The 13,712-nt window shown below is 36.9% G+C and overlaps 1 protein-coding gene across 8 annotated transcripts in view; it reads right to left on the bottom strand.

The window, feature by feature from the left end:
* The window catches only part of STS (steroid sulfatase), a 112,961-nt gene that overhangs the window by 93,152 nt on the left and 6,097 nt on the right, over positions 1 to 13,712 (bottom strand). For 3 of the 8 annotated variants that reach the window (XM_039550141.1, XM_010394361.4, XM_019283006.3), the window contains one exon: positions 7,206 to 7,317. The exons of 2 other annotated variants lie outside the window; for them this stretch is intronic. The gene's annotated coding sequence lies outside the window, so the exon portion shown is untranslated. 3 more of the 8 variants (XM_019283005.3, XM_019283008.3, XM_019283009.3) reach the window with 3 other exon arrangements.

Genomic DNA, 13,712 nt, shown 5'->3' with positions numbered 1-13,712 from the left:
ATGGAAAAGTGAAATTATGTACAATTGATAATTTGCTGGTATCAGTTTAAGATTTTCTAAAATCTCTCAATTAATTCCTCTCTTACAAGTTGATAATATCTGCTGAATCTTTGATGTCATATAACTGCTTTTCTGAATTTTTTCCTTATATGTCAGTATGCATCTTAACTATATATATATATGAAAATCTGTATTTAACTAATTAAAAGTTGTCTCATTGAAAGACAGAAATTTCACTTGATGCAAACTGCGGAAAAACATTAGAACAAACAATCATGTTTCTTAAGTGCAATTAATTACTGGATCTGAATTAAATAGAGATGAAGCGACAGAGCCCCTTAACAGACCTAAGTTTAGTTTAGGTGTCTTTTTAAAATGGTCTCTCAAGAATTTTCTACTTTTGTCTCAACTAAGTTACAGAACTTAACAGCAGTATTAATAAATAATAGACATTATTTCTGGTAGCAAATTATAACCTGAATGGAATAAAATATAATCGTTTGTGATATAATATCATTATTTTATTTGTAATAAAAATCCTGTATAATTAGATACACATATTAGAGCACATACATTTTTTACGCCGCTACTGTTTCACAATATTCCCCATTAGCCAAACGCTCACTAAAAAGTTTATTTTGATTATGGGCTCTGATCAGCAACATAAGAGAGATCCTGGAGATAAAACAGGTAGTCATCTTATTTGCCAGTTATGTACCATCCTCAGAAAGAAAAATCTTTTCAAAAAAAAAAAAAAAGCTAATAATGAGTAACTAACTACTGTGACTATGTCATTTCACTTCCTGGAGACCAGATGTAAGTACTCAAAACAATCAAAAGAAATCTTTTTTATATTCTTTGACGGCTTAGCTAAACTCATCCGTGATATTTAGCTTACTTAATAGTTTTGAAAGATGTTGAATCAGGGTTTTTTTAATATACGCAGATGTTGACTGAAATCACTATTTTTGACACTGCCTTTTTCAAGAGTGTCAAATGGACATGAGGAAGGACTTATGTGCCTAAAATTTTGCACTTTAGTATTATGCAAGCAGATAAGGACTGTGGATTTCTGCAAGACTGTGACTCTTACACATGGAATTAACAGTTTGGTTACATCCATATCAACTGGACAACACAGAAACCACAGCTTCATCTCACTGACTGGTTACAAACTCTTCACCTTTGCCTAACTACAGCCAAACTAGTCTCCTTTGAGTTTCCATTCATATTCATTGCAGTGTTTTAAAAAATGTTTAAATAAAAGTTCTAATTACAACTAATATTGGACTAAAAGACTCAACTCCACCAATACACTGCTTTCACAGGGACAGTGCACAGGTCTGAAGGTTGGTATTTAAGTCCTGCTGTAAGTCGCTGAAGGGACAGTAACACAAATAACCAACCACTTAACACTGAATTTTATTTTCCTTCAATTTGAAAGCAGTTTCTAAACCCTTTTCACTGAAATGGTAGCCTTTGAAAGCCTATGAGGGGAAAACATGAAACCTAACAGAAAAAAGCCCCAAACAACTCAACCCCAACCAAAACCCACCTCTCTCCCCTGAGTTACTTAGTGGAATCCTCTGGAGTCTGTCAAGATCAAAGCTTTGGATTTTATAACACCATATTCCTCTACCCACCATCACTTTTTTAGACAGAGTGGTTTACCAGAGAAAATTGCAGGGAAATGGCCAGTTAATTTTTCTTTGCTACACAAAGCTAGCAAGGAACACATCAATAAAATGACCCAGCATGTTATGCTATTTCCAAAACGATTATTCCTTTAAAGAAAAAAGGCATTTGAATTAGTTTGTTCTTAAAGTGTTATCATTTTTATACCAGTTCTATTGTTATTTATACTTTCATTATGATAACACATAAGAACTCTCAATACTGCTGATTGTACCAGATAGAAAAATTAAGAAAAGGCTGAATTCAACCAATACTGATTTAGCCCATGTAGAATTTAAGTACCTATATGGCCCATAGCAAATAGGCACTCATAGTGCAAACCAATCCATGTGAATGTATTCATCTTTAAATTAGGCATTTAGTCTGAGCTAATTATCTAAGCTTTCTTTTTAATTAAGAGGAAGATACAGGCACCTTAAGAGTTTCTTCTTAAGACTGGTATAATAAAATGGTGGAAGGGATGCTCATGACCTTTCTTCCACAGACTAGAAAGTCTTAACACCTAGTTTAGACTAGATTTATACAAAAGGAATAGTTACATGAAATAAATTCCACCCTGATGATGGGTTGCCTGTATGCTCTCAGCATGATATATGAAAAAAATCCCCTTTTTGTAATAAACAAACATGACATTTTTCAATTAGTATGATGTGCTCTACCAACCTTAGTGGTGTAACAGTTTCTTAGTCTGTGAGGAGTAATTCCTACTACAACTCTAAGAACTAGGGACAAGTCCTCATGAGTATTAGTAGCAAAATTTTTCTCCAAGGGATGCTTTTAAGTACTTTTCCTTTCCAGACTGCATAGCAATATGAAGAATATTCCATCTTAAATATTTTATTCTTTCATTACTCTGAAACAAAACAGACAAGAATGATCCATCCAACAGCAATGATTATTTTATAGGAATACTGGTAATTCTCTAATTGAAGTCAGCTATAGCCAATATATGTTTAGGCTACCATCACAAGTCTGATTGGAAAAATAAACTTTATTTTGACATAGTTCTGAAAGAACAGAATTTATTCAAGCTGGATGATATATCAAGGAAGCTCTTGTCAGAGGTGACCAGCCAACAGACTGTAAGCTCAGCCTGTCTACTCCCTGCCTACTTTCCTATGTGCTGCACACACAAGGCAACCAAAACAGCCTGTTACTGGCCAGTGATCGCTAGATCCTGTTACTTTCCCTCGCGAGGTCCTTGTCACAGAAGAAAAATCACTTCAGTTCCTGATAAATAAGAAGAAGTCTGTTACTGTCCATGGGCACTGTTCAGCAATTCACATGGATAGCGAACATTTTGGTCATGACACCACTCACATGTATAAGCATCCTACATGTTCTCCTGACCCCCATCACGCCATGGGAAATTCATTCATTCTAAGCATGGAACAGTGATGCACATGTTTGTCCTGTCACATAAGAGGTAGAAGAACAGGTAGGTTGTTTTGGCAGCAGAAGGGCACTCCAGGGGATGCCTCTGTGAGAACAGACCAGGGGCTGCTCTGTGCTGAACACAGTCAGTACCCACCAGCTCTGCAATGGACCCACTGCGGGTCACAGCTGAGCCCATCAGCCAAGCTGGTGGCACTTCAGGGAAATGTATTTAAGAAAGTGCAAAAATACTGGGAGGGGGGGAGGAACAGAGCCAGAAGGGCTGTGAGGAGCAGAGGGAGAGGAGGAAGAGGAGGAAACAACAGAAAGGCCAGAGCAGTAAGAAGTGTCCCACACTGGATCAGGAATGTGCCTAAAGGTACTGTGGTCTGTGGAGCAACAAGGAATGGCAGAGGGAAACAGCCAAGCAGTGACTTCAGCCTTGTGTGCCACCCAGTGCCTCCCTGAAGGGACTGTGCACAACCTGCAGCAGTAACGCAGCAGGAGGAGATGTCTGGAGTGAAGGTATGGAGACTAGGAAAGTGAAAGAGAGGAAGCTGAGCCTGGGAAAGTGGGAGGAAAACTGTTATTCCTGCAAGATTAAATATTTGTCCCTTTTTTTGTTTTGTTTTGTTTCCCAATACTCCAACCAATTAAATATTTATGCTACCTATCAATAAATTAAGTTGTATTCCCCAAGTGGTTTTTCCTATGACAGTGATTTTTCTGTCTTTATTTCACCACCATTTTTCTCTCGCATTCCTACCAATTTTTCCCCATATCCCTGGGGAAGGAAGGAAGTGAGCGAGCAGCTGTGTGAGTTCTTGGCTGTTAGCCAGGGCCAACCCACCACATTTCAAATTAAAAGGAATAAATGGATCCAATGACAAATTACTTTCATTGGTTACCCGTAGCCAAAAATTTCTTTGCTGTTATTGAATCCATCTAGATTCTAAAAGTGAACTTTTACCAGGGAGAGAAATGGCAAAGCTTAAGCAAAAAATAACTCGACACCAACTGACTTATGGTGTTGCTGCTATAAGCAAGAGGCTCACAGGACATACAAAACCAGTTTCTCCTTCCTCTTAATTTGCATGGGTAAGAGACATTAAAAATAAACAAGTAGTGGCTTATTAAAGACCAAGCTCCTTCCTTACAGTTTCTAAAACCGGAAAAACTGGTTTATGTTACTTTTGTCCTACAACTAATATTCATGGAATGGCATCCTCATTCTGCAAATAGTTATGAATGAAATTGTTTGGAATTTTTTTGACAAAATTCTTTCTAGAAGGAAAAAAAAAGTGGTTTTAAACCAAAAAACGTTTTTTCTTTTTTAAATGAGGCAATTAAAAAATGACATTGTTCTCCCTTACTTTTAAACATTAAAAATAGCCTGTTTGGCATTTACAAGGTGAAAACAAACCACTTTTTTGTTCTTTTGGGCTGGGAGATATTTTTACTGCATTATTTTGACTTGAGTTAAAAGATTAACTCTCAAATTACCCAATTCTTAGGATCTAATGCAAAATTAAAACAAAGATAATAGCTTTATCAATTCAGCATTTCTATTTTTCCCCACAAATAACATAATGAAAAAAGAGCTTCAGAAAAGGGGGAGTGAGGGGGGGGACAGGAGGAAGTAAGATGGTAAATAATTTTCTAGCCACATTTAATGAAGAGATACTCCAGTAACATTAATCACTAAACAACAAAAGCATGAAACAAAGCTTAAAAATAAAATAGAATCATTGCAAAACAAAATTGAAAACAATATGTAAGGAACATGAAATTAGGAGGTCTTACAAACCAGGAAAATGCTTACCCTAGAAAGAACATTTATACAATTAGGAAAAGAAGGACGATGAGCTGCACAGTGGCTATATAGCAGCTTGATTGGAAACTACACAGATCAGAGTCTGTTAAAAAGTGCGCCAGACAAAGGGCAAAGACATTTACAAAACAAGACATACACATTAACCTGTATCCTAATTCCAAAGATTTGATCATTTACTAATTTCAATAATCCTATAAAAGAATAACTGACTTTCCCATCAATAAAAAAAAATTGTGACTATACTTACCTTGGCAAAATATTTGAGGGATAGACTTTAAACATCATAGGATTAGGTAAAAATTAAAATGAATATCTTAAAATTAAGGATACCTGAAACAGTAAATAATTTTAAGACTAAAAATATATGTCTACAGTACAAGAAGAGGCTAAGTGGATCCTTAGAGACAGACAGAAAATAAAAATACCTGAACAAACAGTGTAGAAATGCATATATTGTATTACAACAATATAGGAAAAACAGCAATGTAAGCCAGAGGTATCCAGGTTTGTTCTGCCCTGTGTAAGTAGAAAACTCTTGCTACTTCCCTTCCTTCCTTCCCTCCCTTCTTTTTCTCTAGTTCTATACTCCTTGCTTTAATAGGAACTCTATGAAACTTGCAAATTCTTGTTGCTAAAACAGAACCGCATTTTTTTGCACGTAGGCGCTGAGGCAAAATCCCAACATGACAACATGAAAATTATAATTAGCTCAAAACTATAGCGGTTAATTTCATTTTCACCTTATTTTGCATGACATTTTAAGATCATAAATAAATCTAAAAAGTATTCAGCATTTTTCTATTTTCTTATGGCACACCTTTTCTTGTGGTACAACAGAATTAGCTTCCATTTAACATTTGAAAGTTTCTCAGTAATAGCTCCAGGGGTCTCATTATCTTTTGGCTTGGACTGGAGCATGCTGCCAGTATTTCTGAAGCAAATAATATGCTTTTCCAATTGTATGAGAATGTTTTTAAATAAGATTTTAGGAAAGGATGTTTTCCTTTGCTTTGTGCCTTTAGGTACAACACAACCTTATGTTTTTAAAGGATGGATTCTGTTCATCAGTGAGACAGAACATATCAATTCTTCTGTCAAAATGCATTTTTTCAGGACAATAGTTTACTGCTATTATTAGACAACTGCTATACTAGACAACATACCCAGTCATCTATTATAATAATATAGGATCTGGAGATGGGAGATGTGATGCTAAGAGTTACTCTCTTGTAAGTGACTAATTGTAAGAACTTCTAATTTTCTTCATCATAATAGTCAGTTCTGTCAGCAGTGCAGAATATAAACAATACCAGAGAAAAACAGATCTGTTTGAGCTCTGTACCCTAAGATTTCCTTACGAGTTTGGCTGATCAACTGATTCTTTAGCATGGTAGACAAAAAGAAGAGGCCATTTTTGCACCAAATTTGAAACATTTGTCCAGGATGCAAAAAAATCCAAAATCAGTTTCACTGCATACCTGAAGCTGTTCAAACTTGTATCTTCACAGTCCAGAGTGCCATAGGCACAATTCTTGTTAAGCACTTCTTAAAAAGCAATCTCAATTGTCCTGTAGTCCTCCTACTCTCCACTAAACTTCTCACCTAAACTAATTTTTTTTCATTCCTCCTCATCCACAGTCTTCCACTCATACAATCAAGAAGCCACCCCACAAACTCTTCTGCAAGCCTAATCTTTCTAAACCATGCCCTACCCTATTTCAAATTCCTTCTTACTCAAGAATCTCCTATCAATGTGCCATCGATGTGAACTGAGGCTGAATACCTTTTGAATGCAGTGGCTCAACTCCTCCAAATCTGCTTGCCCAGGTGCTGCTATTGTCACTGCCTCTCTAGCACTAGTCACTGCTCAGTGCTGCTGTGCCTCGCTGCCTGCCTCCTCCACGACTTCCCTCAACACAGGCTCCCACGGGCCAGCAGTACACAGTGCTCCCTATTGGTGACTGGGGCTCTCCCTGTGTTAGCGGAGCCTCAGCTGTTGGTCTGACAGGGCTTTAGCACAGATCATACTAAAATCCACCTACAGAGCATCCTAAGGGAAAAAGCAAAATACATGTTTGTGAGAAAACAGGATGTGTGGAATACATATTATTAATGAGTCAGTACAAAATTGCATAGCAAGCAATATGTATGGTCTGATTCTGTTCCACCACTTGTTTTGGTTATATAGGCTTCTCCTCTTTCATCTTCCTCCTTCTTGTCTCAGTATGGTTGCTCAAATGCAGGTTTTTTTGTTTAAGCCTGGCAGATACAACCTATCCAGAAGTTATGTTTTTTTCCTTACCATTTCCCTTTCTCTATTACTCCTTGCCATTCTCCTCCATCTCAGTGTTTCCTCTTGCAGATACAGTCCCCTCAGTAGCTGTGTTTACTCCCAGTTTGCAAGTTGAATGGGGCTGAGGTTACAAAAGAAAATATTAGACTTATTTAATATCCCTTTAAAAGTTACAGTCAGGTCTTGCAGGCTTCCACCTTTGAATTGGACTTTGTCAGATTACATACACTGCACATGAACCAGAGTCACTTCAAAACTACAAGCTTGTATCAGAACCGACCCCCCTCCAAAACAATTTAACAATTCATTTCCATCTGATCTTTGAAACAGACTCCATAATCAAAATTACATACACTTTTAACATTACTTTTTAAACAACCAGAGCTTAAGTGCTAAGAAAAAAACTTCTGTGGCACAGCTGGAAAATCTTCTAGTTCATAAAGACCCTGCTTTCTATTTTCTTCAAAATGCTTTCACAATTCAAGTAATTCTTATGCTCTTTTTAATCTGTTCAAGGTAGGGAATGTTCTACTCCATTGCAGTACGTGATAAAGTGCATTCTGTTACAAAATAACTTGCCACTATAGTTGATAGTATCTTATAGACATGAGTATATGGTTTAAGCAATCTCTTTTTCATTCTAAAAAACGCACTGTATTAAGTTAATGCAGAAAAGACAACACTAAATATGTTATTATTTCTCATAATTGCTAACTTCCTGCCATGAAGAATTTCTTTGAGCTGTGAAAGAATATGAACTCCAACTACACATTACCCCAATTTACAATTAAACTATATATAAATGACAGACTTTGGGGCAGAAAGGGTGTTTTACCTTGCAGAATGGAATTGTTTCAGCTTTTGCCTCTTGTTTTCAAACAAGATGGCTGTGGACTTATCAGTATATGGGTACAAAGTCCAGTCATGTAAACTGAAACAGAAGGGTGGAGAGGAAGAACGATAACACTGAAAAATATAACTCATGCAAGACTGACAGGATTTCTTGGTAAGACTCTGCTTCACTAGTACAAAACAATCTCAGCATATTCTCATAACAGATATATATCCATAAGCCTAACCAAGGTGCTTGTTTTAGCTTGTTACTGAAGACCTCCCGTTAGACTTTTTCGTGAATTAGCACTATATTTTTGGAAAACAAAGGCTGTGCCAGAATCTCAGGTACATTTCTGCCTTCTGTACAAATGGGAAGCATTCCTACAGGATATCTACATAGCAACTTTGGACAAACTGCACTGAAACACCTTTTAAAGTATAATTTCAGATCAGTGTTTTTTCAAACTTTTCCATTGGAGGCATAGAATATTTAGAGATTATCTTTTTATAAATACCATACGCTATAGCCCAAACTAGTTTGTTTAATATGCATTGTCTTAGAACCTATATGTGCTCCTGGAAAATGACTGCTCCCAGAAAGCCCAAGGATCCTAACATGAAAAATCATTCACTAAACTTCAAAAAGTCCTAGCTAGTTGACATATTACCTTCCTTCTCGGCTATTGTCCTCCTCACCCCAATTTATGTATTTCACAAGGGAAATTTGATCAGGAAGAGAAAGATGGATGTCCAAATATGTGTGACAATCACTGCTGATGTAACTTAACAGAATCCAAGCCTTACAACTTAAGTATGAAATTTTACTTTTCTTCCAGGCAAAACCTGGAAGCTGACAATGACTGCGAGAAATCAAATTGAACCAAGATTTTTGAACAGCTGTCTAAACGCAAAGTTTAAATTACATTTTTCTGTGGTTCAGGAAATCATTACAGCTTGTCCTGAGCTTTCTCCTGCATTTTTCCTCTATTTTAAAATAACATTCTACTTTAACAACTTGGAAAGAATTTTAAATTACCAACCTTTTCTCTGTGTCAAATACAGATAGGAAATGCTAGCCCTGCCTTAAGCCTTTGAAAACCCTGCACTATTGTCTTGCATTTATTCAAAGCATTAAAAAGTGAATATAAAGACAATTAAAAAAAAAACTTGTCTATCTCTCTAAAATAAATAGCCAATTACTTTTTAATGTCTTTGACTAATGATATTTTTAGATTAATAATATTTTAGAAGGTACTTAAAAAAACCCTGTATATGGACAAAAAAAGCAGTGCTAGAGATACAACAGATGAGAAGCAACACTCACTGGCAAAACACCATTTCTTGTGTACATACACTGCAACTCTTAAATGCATAATAATAACTATTTACTTACAGTAAATTTTATTTAAACAAATTATTATTAAGCAACTTTAATTCAAAACCTTGTGATTATGTAAATTAGAAGAAAGTAGTGATGAAACAAGAATATGTATGACAAAATATAGATAAAAAGAATGAAAAGCAGACTCGTCTGTGCTAATTAGCATGACAATTCAAGGCATTTGATATGGAAAACCAAAATGCAGTGTATAAAGATCTATTCATTCTAACTATAACTATGCAAAAAATTACAATGCATTAATGAGTCAAAAAGTAAACATCCTCTCCCTCTCATATCCAACTTTGAGTACTGAATGAAGACTGAATAGAGGGGGTTGGTTTGTTTAGGTTTCTTTTCCATGTTTGATTAAAAATCACTAAGGAGTGCTAAAGTGACAATTACTTGCTGACTTCAAAGCTTAAGCAGGAGTGAAAAGTTGAAACGTCAACAGGGAGGCTGCATTTAGCTATGGCCAATAGGGTACTATGTTACCCAGTAATGTATTCTCCAATGATTTATGCTACTTAATGGATTATATTATCCATTTTGACCGACAGGTGTTTTTGTGGTTTGGGTTTCTTTTTCCACATGGACATGAACAGAGAGTCCATATTTTTTCCTTCAAAATATGTTAGAAACATTACTTTTTAAGGTATTTTGGACTTATGGTCCCAAATGGGAGTCCGTATCTACCTATTTATTTATGAATGTTCATATTTATAAGAGTTCAATTCATTGAATTGGTAAAGGAAATTACCAATTTCAGTTTGGGATGAAAAGGAGGAAGAAGGATGCATGACCCAGTTTATTGGAATTTAGTGGTAAGGCAGAGCTGCAGCAAGGCAGAGCTTTTGTTTCAGCTCATCAAAACATCTCTGCCAAAGCTTTAGAAGTTTAGGATCCAACTTTACTATACCACTAAATGTTCATCTACAAGGTATGGTACAGTGTCTTTGTAAAAACAAAACATGATACACCGCGGCCTTACCCTGCCTGGATGCTGGCGCACATATAAACGCTTCTGCTTCCACATAAATCTAATACAAACTTGTATTTTACTTAAGATTCACATGAAACATACCAGTAACAGAGCTAAAATGAAAAAAAGGGTATCTGTTAAACTTCTCTTATCATAGTGAAACCCAAGGAATTTGGCTAATTTCAAAGGACATTTTTGAAAGACACTTACCCAGAATTAAAAGATAACAGTTTTGCTGTTCTAGGGACTTTATACAAATTGGGTTATTGGATTCTAGAGAACATTAACAAATCTTCAGTGAAAAAAGATGCTTAAACTTCATTCTTCAGCTTAGTCCAAAAACCAGTGGCAAGTTTCCCTCTGAAAATTCTGTAGTCATGTAGTTATCTTGATAGAAAGTCATTATATGAACTTGTGAAATCTGTGGATTGCAGAGGACTTTAAACAGTTCTGAAGAAGTCCCAAAGGCTTTTATACATGGAACTCTATGACACTATCTAAAGGTTTTGGTGGGTTTTTTTTAATCATGGTTGTGATTAACTTTGGTTAAGACTTACATATGGGAGTTTAGTGTTGGCTATGCCATGCAAGAATAAAGATTCAGGTTGTGTAGTCGTTATAACTATAGTTTCTGACTATCAAATAATACTGGTCTAAGCTACCTCATGTCATAAACATAACAGGATTTTTAAAGAAAGATGGGTTTGAACAGGTGGGAAAAATATTATTCATTTGATCTACAACATAATTTGCTTTATTTCCTGGATGTGATGAAGTAAGAAAAAGCAGATGGATATTCAGGTCCCCACACTTTGTCAGGTTCTTCGATCAACAATCATCCAAATACTAAAAATAATTGAAATCAGGCAAGGTTTTACTTTATTTCCACACACTTCAGAAAGTTTTGGTGCAAACATCACCCTAGATGATGCTGGTAGAAACTCGGTGACAAAAATGGCACATACTGAGTGAAGCTCTATGCCCCCTGAAGCCTGTAGGCTTTCCTCCATGCTCTGCAACTCCACAATACACACTACCCATGCCTCATTTCATGACCACAACACAAACTCAGTTTTGGGATGGCACATTAGGACATATAGCCATCTTAATATTCAAAGTCTTGTTAATAGCTTTTGGAAAATTGCATTAGTCTAATTTTTCCAGATGAGAGCATAATTATTAGCATAAAAAGGCAAAGTCAGTGAAAAACAGATTATGGAGCCAGGCTGTCAAACATGGTAATTAATATAATACTTATTCCCATTTGATTGTAGCAGTCACTGGTCTAAAGGACACATACAACATTTCTAAACCAGTGATACAACAATTCATTCTGTAGCACAGACTCTTGCAGATATCTGCCTCATTAGGCTTGCAAGATAGTAGTTTTTCATACTTAAAAATGCGTAAAAAGATTTTGAACTGTATGAAGAGGTAATAAGCTCTTAATGGGATAGAGATGTTGTCACTGATCTCTTTCAGTGAAGTATGATACTGACTCCTCTTAATTAGTGAAACTAAATATAGAAGTGAACCATAAAGAAAATTTTAAATTGGACAAATAGCAACAAAAGTTTTGAGCTTTTGGCTTGGTACAACATAGGTAACAACCTGACCAATCAGCAGTAAAAACCAAACTATGGCAAAGACGGTAATTCAGCTCTTATATTAATTCGAAGGTGTTGGTCTATCTGGGACTAAGAAGGCAGTCTAATGTTGCTGCCTGCCCGAAGGGGCTGCCCTCCCCCCCCGGGGACCTGCCCAGGCAGGTCTGGACCTGTCTCTGCCATGTGCTCTGAGACCTCCTTTGTTCCCAGCGGGGAAAGTTGAAAAAAGCACTGACTCTCCGGAGCAGTGTCCGATTGGCCAGTTATCCCCGGTCTGCCCCCTGCCTTCCCCTCTCCCTTCCCCCGAATAAGAGAAAGAGCCCGGAGGGGCCCGCCCTCTTTGGCTCTGCTACCTTCTGCTAACAGCTTCTGTGTGTCTCTGTCTCGGGACAAGAGCAATCTACTGGCAGGATTAAAGCATAGAGCAAGAGCTGTATTTCTACCTCTTTGCTTCTGCTCTTGATATTAGCTTTGCAGCTATCACTTGCCGCTTTTCGGAGCCACCAAGTCGCTGGACTGCCCGTGCCATCTCTGGGCAGCTCAGGGCTTTCCAAGGCACCGAACGGTGAGCAGAACGACTGAGCAAGCTGTGAGCATTTCGTCAGTCTAATAGCAAAAAATGGCCTTCTATTTGTCACTTATAAACCCCACAGCTACAATAAATGTACCTGAGTGCTGTACTTCTCTAAGGATACAGAAAATCTAAAATGCTGAAGAGCAACCAAAATGCTAAAAGCTTCAGAAAGCATAACTTACAACAATACGTTAAAGAAATTAAATTGGTAAAATAATAATAAAAAAAAAAAGAGCAGAGGAAAAACACAGGATATTCTAGCAGAGCAAAAAATTCACTCAAAGATTCGGAAAAATTTAGGCATAATGTCTGGACAGATATTTTAAGCATATACAATTCTATTGCAAAGAATTAATCTAGATCTTGAATATCTCTTGAGGTCTTACCTATATGTAAGTACATGAAATGGAAATCTAGGAATCTTTCAAACCTGCAGTGCCAGTGTAAGCAATCATTCACCTTACAGAACTCAAGGTGAAATGTTTGAGATTACCCAATTAAGTGGAGCGAGCTATCTTAGGGAAAAAGGTCAGGGCCTGATTGGCTTGACAGCACTGGGACTTCATTGCTTTCTTCTAGGTATCCCTAATATCTAACTGCATCAGTATTTACAACTGGTGTTCCTTGTTTTATAAATGTTTTATGAAAACAAGTGTGTGTTACTGGTCTTCCACTAAGAACATTTCAATTGAAAGTCTAAGGAATAAACCTACATCATTTCCTCATCTGTTTTGTTACAATATGCTGAACCTAATTCCTTAAGGTAGGTAAACATAAGCTGAACTTAAAGTAAGTGGACAGCCTAGTGAAGGGACTATTTCCTCACTCAAAAATAAATCAGTGCCTTATGTGGCAGTGGTCACAAAGCCTATTTGCCATTGGCTGTGCACAGAGCATCTTCTGAGGTATGCTACCAGTACGTTTGAGTGTCTGCACATGGCAGGAGGAGAACAGGGCAGTAGCTTCTGGGGCAACAGAATTCAAAAAATGCAATTATGACCTGGTTGGAAAGTACACTAACTCCGACAGCCAAGGAAAAGTCCCAGCTTCCATAGTGAGGAACAGCCTGGATGTCTAATAAAACTGCTTGGCATTGCCCCCTCTCCTCTTTCCACCATTTCTGCTTCCTGATAAGAGTTGC

Source organism: Corvus cornix, chromosome 1, assembly GCF_000738735.6.
Source record: "Corvus cornix cornix isolate S_Up_H32 chromosome 1, ASM73873v5, whole genome shotgun sequence".
Classification (NCBI taxonomy): Eukaryota; Metazoa; Chordata; class Aves; order Passeriformes; family Corvidae; genus Corvus; species Corvus cornix.
The sequence above is the reverse complement of the archived record's forward strand: the minus strand, read 5'-3'. Positions and strand labels throughout refer to the sequence as shown.